Genomic DNA, 16,510 nt, shown 5'->3' on the forward strand with positions numbered 1-16,510 from the left:
TAAAGAAATCCAATCTGACATGCTGGCTAGCAGGCTCGTATCGACAATAGGCAGTCCTCCCAGATGTTTTCTGGTGTAGAATGGAGTGAAATACAACATTGTGCACACTGCCAGTGAGCGACCCGAGTCTGACTGATGCTAACATCAAAATGGGGATGCAGTCTCACTCAGATTGCCAGTTTTAAACAAATCACAAAAATAATCGGACCAGCTGGCTAAAAGCAGAATTCCCATATCTCTTGAAAGCTGCCCTGTTCGACTTTTTAGATAAATAAAAATAATTTGTTTGCACCAAATAATTGGTGCAAACAAATAAGTGCTTTTGATGTTTTCCAGTTCAGTTCAGTTTTTCTTACTCAGTGAGAAAAATCCAGTCTGTCTTGAACTAGTAAACTACATGCACAGATTAAGCATATATATGCATTTTGTACTTAATTTTGCTTAATTTCTACCTGTCCCATGGTTTAGCCGTCATAACCAACACACTGCATAAAGGCACTTTCCTACTGTTTTTTCATCAAATGTTTATAAACGGAGACTTAAATATCCAAGTAAATAAAAAAGCAGACCCAAGAACTATTGAGCTCTTAAATCTCCTTGACAGTTTCAATCTAATTCAACACATAACAGACCCAACACACCGGCACGGAAACACACTAGATCTAGTGATATCAATTGGACTAAATATCAATAATATTTCAATAACTGATCTACCCCTCTCAGACCACCATTATATACTTTTTAATGTGGAAATTATCCTAACAAAAAACACAAAACAATTCTTAGTCCAAAGAAGAAATTTAGACGATACAGCTATGATGAAATTTTCTGAACAATTTGCTCTATATGAGCCAACTAGTCATGATTGCTCTCTGAATGAAATGGTAGAGAACCTCAATGATGCACTATTATCTGTGTTAGACTCTGTTGCACCACTGAAAACCAAAAAGAAGTGCACAAGCAGAACCTCCCCATGGCTGAGAAATAAAAATGTTAGTGAAACGAAAAGAAAATGCCGTGCAGCAGAGAGAAAATGGAGGAAAACAAAGATCACTATCCACTACAATATCTACAAAGATACACTAACCAACTATAACAAAACCATCCGTCTAGCAAGGAGAGAATATTTCTCCAACATTATTACAGAAAATGCCAGAAATTCCAGAGTTCTTTTCTCCACCATTGACCAGCTGCTAAACACTGTCCCTGTCCCACCCCCATCCTCAGCAGTTAAATGTGAAGAGCTTGCTTTGTTCTTCAAGAACAAAATAACGTTGATCAGAGCTAGTATTATTAAAAGTGGGGTCGAAACTGACATCAGTAGATTCTGCAACATAACCATGAGCACATTTACCTGTATCACACTTAGTGAACTTTCCAAAATTGTCAGCGAATCGAACTCCACAACCTCAGATACTGATCCTATACCCACAACATTCTTTAAGCGAGTGTTTGATAGTGTCTCAGGTCCGGTGCTAGAGATTATAAACACATCCCTTAGAACTGGCGTCTTCCCAGATGCTTTCAAAACAGCTGTTGTAAAGCCCCTATTAAAGAAACCCAAATTGGATAACAGTCTACTTGCAAATTACAGACCAATATCAAACCTTCCATTTATTAGTTAAGTACTGGAAAAGATAGTTTTAGTCGAATTAAATTATTTTCTTGAAAAAAATAAAATCCTGGAAGTCTCGCAATCAGGTTTCAGGAAATATCACAGTACTGAAACTGCTCTCACCAAAATAATTAGCGACCTCAGACTAAACTCTGATGCAAATAAAGTCTTGATCTTTATCCTGCTAGATCTCAGTGCAGCATTTGATACCATTGATCACGACATCCTAATCAATAGACAGATAGAAAAGCTTATTGGGTTCACGGATAGTGTATTGAACTGGATAAAATCATATATCACAGGAAGGAAGTTTTATGTTAGTTTAGGAGACCATAGGTCCAAGAAACATGAGAACTGCTATGGGGTTGTTCAAGGAAGCTGCTTGGGTCCATTACTTTTTTCTCTTTATATGTTACCACTCGGGGACATAATCAGAGAACATAACATAGATTTCCATAGCTATGCGGATGACACACAACTATATATATCCACTGAACCCAACGATGCAACGGCCATCAATTCCATTAACAACTGCCTGTTGGCAATAAACAAATGGATGAATGATAACTTTCTTAAATTAAATGAAGACAAACCCGAAGTCCTATTATGTGGCCCCAAATCCAAAAGAGAGATGCTTACTAAGAATCTAGGAGGCTTAACCCCCTGTCTTAAACCCGAGGTGACGAGTCTCGGTGTAATCCTGGACTCAGATTTGAATTTCAACTCTCACATAAATAAAGTGACCAAAACAGCTTTCTTTCACCTGAGGAATATAGCAACGGTACGACCATTCATAAACCAAAATGATGCAGGGAAGTTAATTCATGCTTTTATATCCAGCAGGCTGGACTACTGTAACACACTTTTCACTGGTCTTCCCAAGAAAACCACTGAAAGACTACAGCTCATTCAAAATTCTGCAGCTAGATTATTAACCAAAACTAAAAGGAGAGAACACATCAGTCCTGTCCTAACTACTTTACACTGGCTCCCTGTCACTTTCAGAATTGACTTTAAGGTCCTTTTCCTCACATACAAAGCTCTACACGGACAAGGACCTAGCTACATTGCAAACTCCCTTAGAAACTACACACCAGCTAGAACACTGCGATCATCAAATGCAGGCCTATTAGAGGTCACCAGAAGCAGTCATAAGAAGATTGGTCATTCGGCCTTTGCTAATTACGCCCCAAAACTATGGAACAAATTACCCATAAATATTAGGGAAGCAAACACACTAGACATTTTTAAAAGACAGCTTAAAACCTACCTTTTTACCGAAGCATTTAAGTAATTTTATCTCAGAAGTGTTTTACTACTTCTATTAGTTATATTATTGTTGCTATTTTAATTATGACTTTTATCACTTGTATTATTGTTTTTATTGATTTTATGTAAAGCACCTTGAGCTACAATTCTTGTATGAAATGTGCTATATAAATAAAGTCTTACTTACTTACTTATTTGGTAGCCATGGTAACTTAATATCATAGTGGAGCACATGCATTTCAAGCTGCAAGACTGATGCCTTGATGTCCAGAAAAGTAAGTAAATCTACTCTTTATTCTTTGTGTTGGGCATGTACACTTATTGTGCGTCATTACCATATGTGTTGTATTTCTGTATTTTAGCAGTTTTTTTTAATTATTTTGATCATTTTAATAGTTAAAATGGTGTACATTACACGGAGAAAACTAGCTACACTTACTTAGCCATCATCTTTGCTAGTAAGGCTAGTTTTTTGACAAAAATGTCATTACCAGCACAGTCTTTACAAGCACATTACAGCTTGTGTTGGTAATGACTAGGTGTGGTGGTGATGACGGCCAAACTGGTATCACACCAAAGCTTGTAATAGTCACGTTGGTCCACTAGAGAAAGCGTGTGAGTGTCACATTTTGCCTCGCCAAGGCGTGAACATTACACGCGTATATGAAGGAGGACTACCAACAGGGGGCGATAATTCAATTAACTGCTAACAACTCCCACAGACCAAGCAGGTAAGATGGAGATGGATGATTCCCCCCCTTTTAATAATTCTGCTAAATAGTCAAATGAAAAAATGGGTTCTTGAGTGTTGTTATTTTTTATTGCATTTCATTTGGCTGCTAGAAAACTGAGGGTTATTAACGTTAGATGAAACCGAATGAGTACTTTGACGTTAGTTAGCGCTAGCGCTTTTTAGCATTTAGCTTAGCTTTCTTTAGCAGTTTAGTTGTAGTTACTGGCTTTACGGCTAGCTTAAATGCTAGTTCAAAATGAATGCTTGCTAAAGTTGATTAATAAAGCTATACCTAGATTGATGTTAGGTACTTCCGAAAAAAATTACTGCCCTTTATATCAGGGCTCCAGACTAACTTTTTTTACTAGGAGCACAATAGCCCCTGCCTGAAAATTTTAGGAGCGCAAGCAGAATATTAAGGGACACACCTTATATTGACCTGCAATGCATTTATTAATGTAACTGGAGAGGGTACAATTCAGTGGCAATTTTAGATCCTTTTTAGGAGTGCTCAAGCACTCCTAGTGTTCTTTTTATATTTTCTTAAATATGTTGTTTATTATCATTTGATGCTGGTAGTTCATGAAGAAAGGGACATACTTAGTTTTTTCTTTCAATAATTTGCATAATAATACATAAATTTATGAATTGTTATCCAGTGAAATTATGGATTTATATTAGCAAGGGGGTTTATGTTTAGCACTTTTGCAAGGCACTGTATTCATGTCACATTCTCATTGGGGGCTGAGCACCCCTAAAGGTTTGATCCTAGAATCGCCCCTGCAACGCACCACATAAGCTTGAGTTTAAATACATTTAATGTGACATTACGTACTGTACATGCAAGTCTTAGCTAAATGACTTTATGTATGATGCACTTTTCGATCAGTCCTCCGACACCACAACACGATACTTGCTGATTATAACAGCGCAACAGCTCAAACACAGGCAGGGATACAATAGCAACGCAAGCGCTAAATAAGTATTTAGCTGCTGGGCTCCATGACGCCGGGTAAGAAGGGCTCGTGAAACTGCTCACCAAAATAACGAAGTGGCACCCACTTGTCTGGCAGATTAAGATATGTTCGTAGGAACCTAGCGAAAAAAAGCCTCAACATTCCTAGACTTTAAGCTACGGTACTAATGCAGAAGGAAAGCTGATATCGCTGTCTTACTAGAACGTCGTATCTATGCGTTGTTGCTAACGTGTGCTGACATTGTGCACACCCAATGAATTCAACATTTGTAGGTCGCACATGCGCAAGTGCTTGTAAAAAATGCTCGCACTGTCTCAAAAACTGGTCGCAAAATGCGACCATTTGGTCGCAGTCTGGAGCCCTGCCTTATATTGGTCATTCATTTTTTATTCATGTAATTAATTTTAGATCCTTTAAAGTTGTTTACAATGCGCAGTAACAGCATCTCAGTTATTTCTATATTTTAATACATTTCTGCATTTATGACAAAGAAATCCATGAAATGTTGCTGCAAGAGAAATAACAATGTTTTTGTTATTCAACAGATTCTATTATACCCACCACCTTCATTTACCTTCTTTGAACATCTACCTATTCGCTTTCAATAAAAAAAAAAACGGCTCTTTTAAGAGCCATTCTATTTCATTCATTCCTTTTACAACTCTCACACACCCTCTCTTTCTCTCGCTCTTCCTCACACACATCTCTCTTCATCTCTCTGAATTAGCCTAGTATCTTGCCATGGCTGCTCAGCAAGACATAGGCAATGCGGAGGATGCTATTTTCCTTGCAGACATGTTTATTGCTGAGAACAAAGTGAGTTTATCAAGGCAGTCTTCTTGTAGTATTGGAATTTGTATAAACTACTTCAGAGTTATCCAGTGCCGTTGCTAGCCATTTTGGTGCCCTAAGCATAATTCCTTTATGATGCCCCCACCCCCACCCTCCGAAAAAAAACGATTGTTTTTGCCAGTTTAACTTTTTATTACTATACATATACCTCAATACCAATAGCCTAACACAACAGCAGCATCACAATGTAACACCTATTGAGAGGTGGTGGTTCTCTGCTGTGTATCTGTCCATAAACAGGTGGTTGAGGGTGGTTGATCAGGGCTTGGCAGGGACGGACTGGGAGTAAAAATAGGCCCTGGACTTTGATCCAGAACCGGCCCCCCAGAACCGGCCCCGTATACGCCACCACAGCTGCCCTGCCAATCAGTGTTGCCAGGTCTGCGGTTTTCCCGCAGAATTGGGCTACTTTTGAAGTGTTGACATACAACAATGTGTGCCAAACATCTTACAGACGCCTCCTCTCTGCTAACAACATGTCCAGAGCTATTCGGTTCTGCCATGGCATCAGGGAAGTGGGGCCCAGTTGTTCTGTAATACTAAGAATACTAACACAAGCAATAGGTTCCCTCCTGCTGGAGGAACCCTCATAATAAGAATACTAACAAAAACAATAGGGTTCCTCAGGTAGGAGGGAACCTAATAATAAAACTAACAATAACAATAGGTGCCTATGTGATTTTATATTTTCATGTTTTATTTCATGTTGTTATTGCCTAACACATTTCTATATTAAGTTATTTGTTAAAAGCTTGTTTACAATTGTATTTGTGTGCTGAAGGGGACCTGAAGGTCTGCCTTGGATGTCGAATGACCACTCGGAGTGATGGCGGGTTTTCCCCTATCTTTAGGGTTTTCCCGTCGTGTCCAGTGTACTCACACCACTTGGCTATAATGCTACATAGTCTCATTAACTGTTACATATATCTTGATTTTATTAACAGCAATTAATTTAATTCTGATTTTATCAACTGTATTTTAATGCGATTTTTGGGCTGATGTTCTTTTCATTTTGTATAAAAAGATAGAAAGAAATGTTGGAAATGTTTGAGCAACATTGTTATACAGTCTTTAAAGAATATAGCTGTGTATGATATGTTTGTGCTTAGGGAGAGAAGCAATGTGCCCCAATATGGTTAAGCGGAAGAGAGACACCCAAGGAATGTTTTGTTTGTCTTAAACTTCATGCTAAGCCGCCCGGTTCGGAGGCTGCTGGACTGTCCTGCCAGGACATGACGGATGGGATGATTAACATTACCCATGATGGCCAAGAGCTTGCCCCGCATCCGTTTCTCCACCACAGTCCCCACCCCCTTGGACAAATTGCCTCCCCAGCAGACTGCAGCATAGAAGGGCACACTCGCCGTTACTGATAAAACATGATCAGCATCTCCTTGCAGACCTCAAAGGACCTGAGTTTCCTCAGGAAGAACAACCTGCTCTGTCCCTTCTTGTACAGTGCACCTGTGTTAGTCGACCAGTTCAGCTTGTCATCCAGGTGCACCCCCAAGAACTTGTAGGTCTGCACCACAGTGATGTCCTTGCCCTGGATATTAATAGGCTGCAGATGTGGCTTAGTCCTGCGGTAGTCAATGACCAACTCCTTGGTCTTGCTGGTGTTAAGGAGAAGGCCGTTCCTCTCACTCCAGTCACTGAAGGCTCTCGTCAGGCCCCTGTACTCCCCCTCCTGCTCCTCACACACACACCACTATAGCCGTATCATCTGAATATTTCTGGACGTGACAAGACTCAGAGTTGTAGGTGAAGTCTGACGTGTAGAGGGTGAACAGGAACGGAGGCAGCACAGTCCCCTACGGAGCCCCAGTGCTGCTCACAACAATGTCAGAGGCACAACTCCCCAGTCTGACAAACTGCGGCTGTCCTGTCAGGTAGTCCGTAATCCAGGATGTGAAAAAGGGATCCACCCCCATCCTTTAGAGCTTCTCTCTGAGTAAGAGAGACTGGATGGTGTTGAAGGCGCTCAAAAAGTCAAATAACATAATCCTCACTTGACTTCCCGGCTCGTCCAGGTAGGAGTAGACCCGGTGGAGCAGGTAGAGGACAGCGTCATCCACCCCTGCACTCTCCCGGTGCCCAAACTGCAGGGGGTCCAGTGCATGTTCGGTCAGAGGTCTCAGGTGGCGCAGAAACTGCCGCTCCAGAGTCTTCATGATGTGTGATGTGAGGGCCACTGGTCTGTAGTTGTTGAGCACGGCCGGGCGCCCAGTCTTGGGTACCGGCATGAGACATGATGTTTTCCACAGAGCCGGGACCCTCCCTGACTGTAGGCTCAGGTTGAACAGCTCTTGAAAGGGCTCGGCCAGTTGGTCAGCACAGACCTTCAGCAGCCTCGGGCACACTTCATCCAGGCCGGCCGCCTTTCCCTTGTTCAGTATTTTCAGCTCCACCTTTAACTCGTCAGCTGTGAAGCACAGGGGGAGGCTTGGTGGGGGAGGGGGCTCAGAACTCATGGGCCTTGGCCACATCAGGGGCTGTAGCCAGACTGCCCTTCTGCTTGTAGTTCTGCTTCGGCTGTTTCAGGCTCCTCTTCAGCTCCCTCTCTGTATGCTGCCTTTTTCTGATTCAGGAGCCTCTTGATGTCACAGGTGATCCAGTGTTTCTTGTTCGGAAAACAGCACATAGCCCTCGCTGGTACAATCATGTCCCTGCAGAATGTCATGTAGCCAGTGTAGCATTCAACCCTCCTGTCGACTTCTGTAACTGCTCTATTTCCCTCTGTGTCTTGCAAGACATTCCAGTCTGTGCATTCATAGCAGGCCCGCAGAGCTTCTTTGGCCTCTGGTGTCCACTTCCTGAATCTCCTGGTGGTAACAGGCTGCCTCACAACACAGGGTTTATAGGAGGGCTGGAGGAGGACCAGGTTGTGATCTGATCTGCCGAGTGGTGGGAGGGCTGTAGCTGTGTAAGCCTCCTTAACATTGGCGTACAGTAGATCAAGGATTTTATTTTCCCTGGTGGGACAGTCTACATCAGGGGTGTGCAAAGTACGGCCCCTGAAAATATAATTGAATATGGCCCGCGCAAGAAGCTTGAGCTCAACTTTGTTGCACTTCTCAGTTTTAACATTAGATGGAGCCAGCCACGGAATGAAATTAAGCAAAGAAAATCTTTTCCCGCGAGTCACCAGAAATGGCAGCACCGAAGAAACGCAAAATAGCAAGTGAGTGTAGAAGATTTCAAACACGGTGGGAAAATTAGTATTTCTTTAAAGAACTGAGAAATAGCGTACGGAGGAGCTGCTTGATATGATGAGCCTAAAAGGCACAACGATGGGGAAAATACATTTTTGAAACTGTGTCTGAGGCAGTTGAAAAGATGGGGCTTAAATGGGGCAAGCTCTGTGGAGTAGCAACGGATGGAGCTCCGGCCATGACGGGCGAGCGCAAAGGAATGGCATTGTTGGTGTGTGCCAAGGTAAAAGAGAGCGGAGGTGAGGCTGTTAGGATGCACTGTATAATACACCAAGAAGCACTGTGTGCCAAGACGTGATGTGATGAACACTGTTGTAAAAACTGTCAACATAATTTGAGCTAGAGGACTGTACCACAGATAATTTCAGGCTTTTCTATCTGATGTGGATGCTGAATACGGGGATGTACTCTACCACTCCGATGTCAATGGCTCAGCCGAAGCTCTGTGCTGCAGCGGTTTTATTTGCTGAGATCAGAAATCGACCGTTTTTTTTAAAGAGAAAGGCTGACCTCTTCATGAACTAACTGACATTTTTTGTTGATCTTGCGCACCATATGAATACACTGAACAAGAACCTACAAGGCAAAGAACAGCTGGTGCCACACCTGTATGCGCACATGAAAGCCTTCTGCACAAAGCTCCGCCTGTTTGAGACACAACTACGAGGCTTTAATGCTGCACACTTCCCTGCACTGTCTGAAATCAAATCTGCTTTTCCGAAGGCTGACCTTTCTGCTAAAAAGGAGAAATATGGGTCTGTGATTGCACCTTGTGACAGAATTCAACCAGCGTTTCCAAGATTTTCATGTCATTGAAAAACAAATCAAGTTGTTCTCGACCCCCTTCCTGGTGGATGCAGAAGAAGTGGAAGAGAGTCTGCAGTTAGAACTGATTGAAATGCAATGTGATGATTCTCTGAAGAACCAACATCAGCTTCTTTCCCTACCTGAATTTTATCAGAGTTTGAATAATGCCAAGTTTCCTCTGACGAGACGCCACGCAAACAGAACTAGAGAGGGTAGAATTTCTGGGGAAATTGTAGGGTGTGCTTGCTTGCGTTGGTTGCAGGGGTCCATATTTAACCCTTTGACACGTACGAACATACCGGTATGTCCAGTCCTGGCTGGTCCCTGGAGCGTACGGACATACCCGTATGTTTAGAATGCGTCCTTAGAATGTCCAGTTTGGCTTATTACGTAACAATAAACTCTTCAAAATTAGACTACGTGTACATTATAAACATAAGTCTTGATGTACTGTATATTTTGAGAAAGTTTACCTTTATTATCCATATGAAAACGTTCAAACAAATTCGTTTAGCTAATGTTAGCTAATAGCTAACCAAAAATAACTCACGCTTTACTCACGTCACCTAGTAAACCATAAAATTATCCGTTTTCCTTGACTTGGCTATCACTTCCAACACATGTTACTTTTGTACAACCAACTAAAGATCGAAATAATAAATATACATTCACTAATATGCATCTAAAACATCCGACAATAGTTTTTCTTTCGTCTCGTTTTGAGCTACTAGAGGCCATCTTTGATTTTTTTTTTCTTCCGGCAACAAATATGACCCTTGATGATGTACCACTTCACCCCGTACACCTCAGTATTTTCTCGTGAGAAGAGTAGGTTATCTCGTTGACCCTTTCACACCCACAATGCATTGAGTACTGACCAAAAAACATGGCAGCCTATATTATCGGTATTAGCCGAGTTAGCTTGTCGACAGCTACACTACGATAATATATCATATGCATTCACTGTGGATTCACTTGAGTGAATATTTGAAAATCGGAACAATAATGATAGAATTAAGTTATTTGAATCAATATTTTAATAAGTTAAAAAACCCACACCAACACGTTTCTTAATTTTTACCACAGTATCATTTCATTCATTTCAGGTAGCTACATGTCCAGGAAAGGGTACAATCTCGTCATTGTCACGTTACATATCAAGGAATATCATTAGTACACAGCTATAAAAAACATCAAAATCTAAAACCTTGATGCTATGTAGAGGTAGGCAAGGCTTCTGTCAACATATCGGCAGAAAGGTACAGCATGTTTGAGTTGTGTGATGTACTGGCTATATTTAGGACATGATCCTTTACACAGGATCCATTATGGGTATCCAGGATCATGATGAGTTTGGGATTTCTGGATCTGTTGTCATGACAAGTCAACTGGCATTTATTGTCATCATATACTTACAGTATACAATGAAACTAAACAACGTTTTTCCAAGACCTAGACAGAACCTACACAACTACAACAACTGCGTGGTATTAGGTCAATAAAAGACTAGATTAAATTTGTCACAAATGCCTCAAGACACCAAAGTGGGGATATTGTGAATGTAAACAAGTAGGGATAGGTCATAGGAAACTGAATGTAAACATAACATACTAATACCATAATATGTGGACATCAGTTTTTGAGGTAGCAGCCATATGCCAAAATATTGAGTGGAGTCTGATGATGTACAGGTGTGTGTGGGGTGCATGGGTTTGTCCACAATGCGTGTGGCTTTGCGGAGGCAGCGTTAAGTATAGATGTTTGAGAGAGGAACGAGAGATCCCGACTTTCTTCTTGGCTGTCCTGACTATCCTCTGCTGAGTTGCGGTTCGAAGCGGTGCAGTTCCCAAACCAGGCTGTGATGCAGCTCCTCGGGATGCTCTCTATAGTCCCTCTTACAATGTGGTGAAGATGTGGGATGGGAAATGGGCTTTTAGCCACTGCAAGTATACCAAGGAATAAGGTGTTCAACGGTTTAGTTGATGTTCAGCAGGGATGGGTTGCTTTGTGCTGACCTGACTTGCTCTGCACACCTGAGAGATGGCAATGTAGTACTATACATGGACAATTTGTACAGCAGTGCAACCCTCTTTCAACATTTTCTGTCTCTTGGAACGGGGTCTGTGCAGGCCAACATTCACATTCACCTGTAAAATTAGAAAGGGAGATGTTCAATATATAGAAAACGGTCAACAGCAGGCAGTCAAGTGGTATGACAAGAGGTGTGTTCATAACCCTATGAAACATTACAGTCATACATTAGTGTCTTGTCAATTCAATAAGTTGTTATTTTGAATAAGCATAAAGTATGGTTTATTCTATGTCTTCCAAGTAGCTCAAGCCTAGATTTTCCAAACAAATGACACTTTCACATTTTTGCAATACTTGAACTGTGGCCTGACAATAAATGAGGAATAATAAAAGTTCCATCAACACGGAAATGAATGGCAGTATATGGTAGCAAGAGATCACAAAACATAGCCATCAATTTAGAATGGATGTCTGCATTATTGTGTTTGCTCTAATTAGACTAAACATAAGTTACGAGCTAGCTAGCAAAAACATCAGATCGTGGAAATCAACAACAGGTCATGCTGTCATCTCAATATCATGCCACAGGTATGTGTATAATTTGTATAAATAATCTACTCACCGGAAAAGTTTTCCCAGAAAAGTAGAAGCCAACCAGAAAGGTTTGGAAGTATCCAAGCAGCATGAGCTTACTTGATCGCTTTTGATCAAGGGGTCCGGGAGTCATTGTCCAGTCTCGCCTTTATGGCTCAACTTGATTGACATTGTTGATAATTTACTCTGTTACGTTGTTTGTGTGGTCAGATTAAAACGAGTACAAAAATAATGCAGGTGCATCCAGACAGACTAACGTGCTAGGATTGTGATGCATCGTTTTATTTTCCTTACTTATTTTGTGAACACGGGCTGTGTTGCCAACTCAGTAGGCTTACGAGATGGAAGCCAAGTAGAGAAAACAAAACGATAGTTAGACTGACTGGATGTATCTGAATTATTGTGTATTCGTTATAATCCGACCACACATACAACGTAACATAGCCTCGTAAATTAGCATCAGCTAACTTGTTGATTTGACACTACGAGCTAGCTAGTTTGGCAAAAACATCACATCGTGAAATACAACAGTTCATGCTTTCATACCCGTAGCATGCAAAATATACATGGGTGGTATAATTTGAGTTGTAAAAATACTTTGGTCACCAGAATCATAGCCAAAATATCTACTTTGAAGGTTTCCGCCAGTCCCCTGAAGCGGAAGTAATACGTAACGAGAAGGCGGGATAAACAAAACAACCAATGAATGGAGTAGTCGTCACTAATACGGGGTGCAAACTAGGTCAATGGAAAATGCGAAGCGAGAAATGCTGAAATTTTATAGCAATTTGATTTCAATGCGTCATAATCAATTTCTGGAACATTGACATTAATCAAAACTCACGCGGATAAAAAACTTACTCTGGGGGACCAGTCAAGAAATTTAGAACCTACGTGTGAAAGGGTTAAAGGTCACATGAAATGCTGTTTTTTGATGCTTTTATATAGGCCTTAGTGGTTCCCTAAAACTGTATCTGAAGTATCTTTCCTGAAATTCAGCCTTGGTGCATAGTTACAGCCACTACGAGAAGTCCCTCAATGAGCTTTCCTCAAAACGCGCTGTGTCTGTAGCTTTAAATGTTAATGAGAAGGAGCGGCAACATGCGCTAATGTTTACAACGGATGTATCGCAATAGCTCGTAGCCCCCGTTACTGTAAGATGCCTCGAATTTAGCCATTCTCATCTGATCACCCTGGTTTGCAGAGGTGCACACTCATAGTCATTTCAATGAGGAGAAAAGCGGATATCGCGAGCCATAACACCAACAGCAGAACGGTTATCCAAATAACAAAGAAGTGTACAACACACGTTACAGCGTTTGTATTCACACACACACTTGATGCCATCTACCTTTACATTAGCGACAGTAACTCAGCTGGCTCGTAGCCCGTTGCTGTAAGATGCTTCGAATTTGCCCATTCTCATCTGATCACCCTGATTTGCAGAGGTGCACACTCATAATAATTTCAATGAGGGAAAGGCAGATAACGCGCGCCATAACACCAACAGCATAACTGTTATCCAAATAACAAAGAAGTGTACAACACTGGTGTTACAGCGTTTGTATTCACACACACACACTTGATGCCGTTTATCATTCACGGTACTTTGTTAGATACGTCATAGTGACCTAGCCTCGGCGCTGTCTCAAGTCAGACAAAAAGTCTAACCAGAATTCACTGTTTCAAGTCAGCCGCCTGCAGCCTGCTGCGGCACTGGATGAGGTCAGTCCATGTCGAACGCACCTAATGTGATCTCTGGAGACTTTAACCACGTCAGTCTCTCCTCCCATCTAACTGGCTTTGTGCAGTATGTAGACCAGGGGTGTCCAAACCTTTTTTAGTGGGGGCCAAATACTGAAAAATAAACAAAGGGCCAGGCCACACACTAGAGGTGACATATTGACGCATGAATATTGTGTGTATATCTAACTCGCCTACAGTGTGAAGAACATTGGGTTTAAGTAAAGTTTATTTACCCCCTTAAATAAATATTTTTAAAAAAATGTTTTCAATTACTTATTTATTGAACCTTTATTTAAGTTTAATCAACTTTACTTTTACCGAACATTGCACTCAGTGGGAGCAGTGATGCTGTCCTTTGGATTGAAGGATGGCTGACATGTCAGGAGACAGTTTGGTGGTTGAGACACAAAGGACTTCACAGAGATGGCTATCAGTAATTCTAGTTCTCAGTCTGCTTTTGTTCGGATTTAACAGAGAAAATGTTTGTTCACATATGTATGTTGAGCCGAACAGGCTCATCATTGGGTGTGCTTTGCCTTCGGCAAGGGCATGATGAAGGAAGTGTTTTGTCTGTCTCTTCATAAACGGAGTGACTAAGTTCAGTTGAGTTCTGGATTTTAATAAGTATTTATCAATCTGCAGATTGGGAGAGAAAACCAGACCTCTGACAATAAATGACAACACAACACCAGGCTTAGGTCTCAATCAAGTCTCTCTCCGCGCTGAAGGACAGAGGACCATCTTTTATAGGTCACAAGAATGTAAACATAGATAGTGACAGTCAGGCAGTAATGACGTTTCAACAGTCTCAGAGAAAGAGATTAACAGCTCCCAACACATGACAACTCAAACTACAGAGTTCATAGTTGGAGCTCTCCTTGTAGTCATGACAAGGACCATCTAGACAGTACTTTCTCCTGATCTCAAACATCTATTAACCCTGACACATATACACAATCTACTCTTATTAATAGCAAGCTTACATGAGAACATACTAACTAGTATCCAATGACTAGTTCTCTTGATTAGTGAATAATGTAAGCACACAGGAAATTTAAATTTCTTCCACAGTCCCCCCTTTTGACGTTTAACGTCAACACAACAATCATTCATCTGTTTCAACTGTTTACCTGGGACCTGCTGTAGTGCCTTACACAACACAAGTTTCATAACATTTCAATACCTTAACAATCAAACAATACAGTATCTGTTACTACTCAGTACAGCATACATGATTATAGGATTTGAAGAAGTATTAGGTAGTACCCAATCAGGTGAAAAAGTACAAAGTCAATGAAGTAAATAGCTTTTGTTTAAGTTCTCTAGATAGGGCTGCCAGAAATGACCTTAACCCTCCTTCCACTTTCCTCGTTCAAAGTTGCATATCATTATACACTTTGGTGATATTGTAACCTCTGATTCATCCTAGTAACACAGGCATTTCCTAGGACCTTACAAAAGAACCAGCTTACAGCTATTCACTTCATAAGCAAACAGCATAATGACAGTTTATCAACGATTCTAGAAACATAGGCATATTTCTCTCCTGGACATAACCAAGGGTCGTGCTCTCGTGAGCTCAACACAGCAGGGTATAGACCAAACATTGTTCATTACATGTAAATTCAGAGCATTTCAAACAGTATACAAGCAATAAAGTAACCATTATCTTTAATTATTGTTAACTGATCTGTGGTTAAAGACAGATCTCTTCAGATTGCATACAATATTGTATATGAATTGGAAAATAGAAGGAGGCAAATGGCCATCTTTATTACATTGGCAAAGTAGTCACTTGGTACTTTCTCAGGGCAATACAGTAATCATCAGTTTTGCTTGCTTTTGTCTGTGGCTTGATTTGGGCTACCGTAATTTTACTGGCATGCTTCCGAGAGCCTACTGCACAGCACTGTACACAGCAGAAAGTACACATCTTCCAAGCACAAACCACAATCAGCACAACAACGATTAACTCGCCCAATCCAGTGATTCCCATTTGAAATATAGTCGAAAAAGAAACCCCACCCGAGGAGGTCAGTCCGCACAATTCCAAGCTTCAAGTTCCCCCAAAGCTGAAATTATCTCTTTAATGTGAGCATATTTGTGATATTAGCAGATTCATCTGGGATAAAAGTACATCAGTCATGACCTATCACCGAGCTGACAACAGATAATCCAATGCCATAGGGTTCTGTAGCACTACCTGCCTCATGGCCTTCATCTCAGAAGCAACCGCAGTTAAGGCGTTGGCTGTCTCATTACCAATAGACTCCAACCCTAGTGCTAAGCTCCTAATATCTGTAAAGGCAGTGATAACACCATACACAGGGAAAATAGCAGCTGAAAACATGACAAGTGACTGAGGTACTATTGAATCCACGTGATGTGATCCCAGATTCTTAGCATCTGCTTTAATAATACTTATTTTGTGGCGGTGCCACCAATGTTTGGGCAAGGGGTGCAGGGGCAACCCATCTATAGGTCTGAGGGCTCCTACAATAAACCCAAGGTAACCCGTTCCCGACCAGTCGGCCGGCAGGAAATAATAAGCACTCTTACCACATCCCCACATGGTGCCCTTGTTAGCTACATGAGGAAGCCAACATGGTGATGTCCTTATACAGTACTTACAGGTCCATCTGCAACAGGCAATCATGCAACAGGCTGTTAGCAT

At 41.3% G+C, this 16,510-nt stretch overlaps 1 long non-coding RNA gene across 1 annotated transcript; it reads right to left on the reverse strand.

Moving 5' to 3' along the window:
* Positions 1 to 10,484: 10,484 nt before the first annotated feature.
* Positions 10,485 to 12,802, reverse strand: LOC146275284 (uncharacterized). Its single transcript, XR_014766346.1, has 2 exons — positions 12,119 to 12,802; positions 10,485 to 11,612 (listed from the first exon to the last, which is right to left on the reverse strand). It is a non-coding gene; the product is annotated as an uncharacterized LOC146275284 (long non-coding RNA).
* Between the last annotated feature and the right edge of the window lie 3,708 nt (positions 12,803 to 16,510).

The sequence above is a fragment of the Hypomesus nipponensis genome, chromosome 8, assembly GCF_054491055.1.
Source record: "Hypomesus nipponensis isolate SF chromosome 8, ASM5449105v1, whole genome shotgun sequence".
Classification (NCBI taxonomy): domain Eukaryota; kingdom Metazoa; phylum Chordata; class Actinopteri; order Osmeriformes; family Osmeridae; genus Hypomesus; species Hypomesus nipponensis.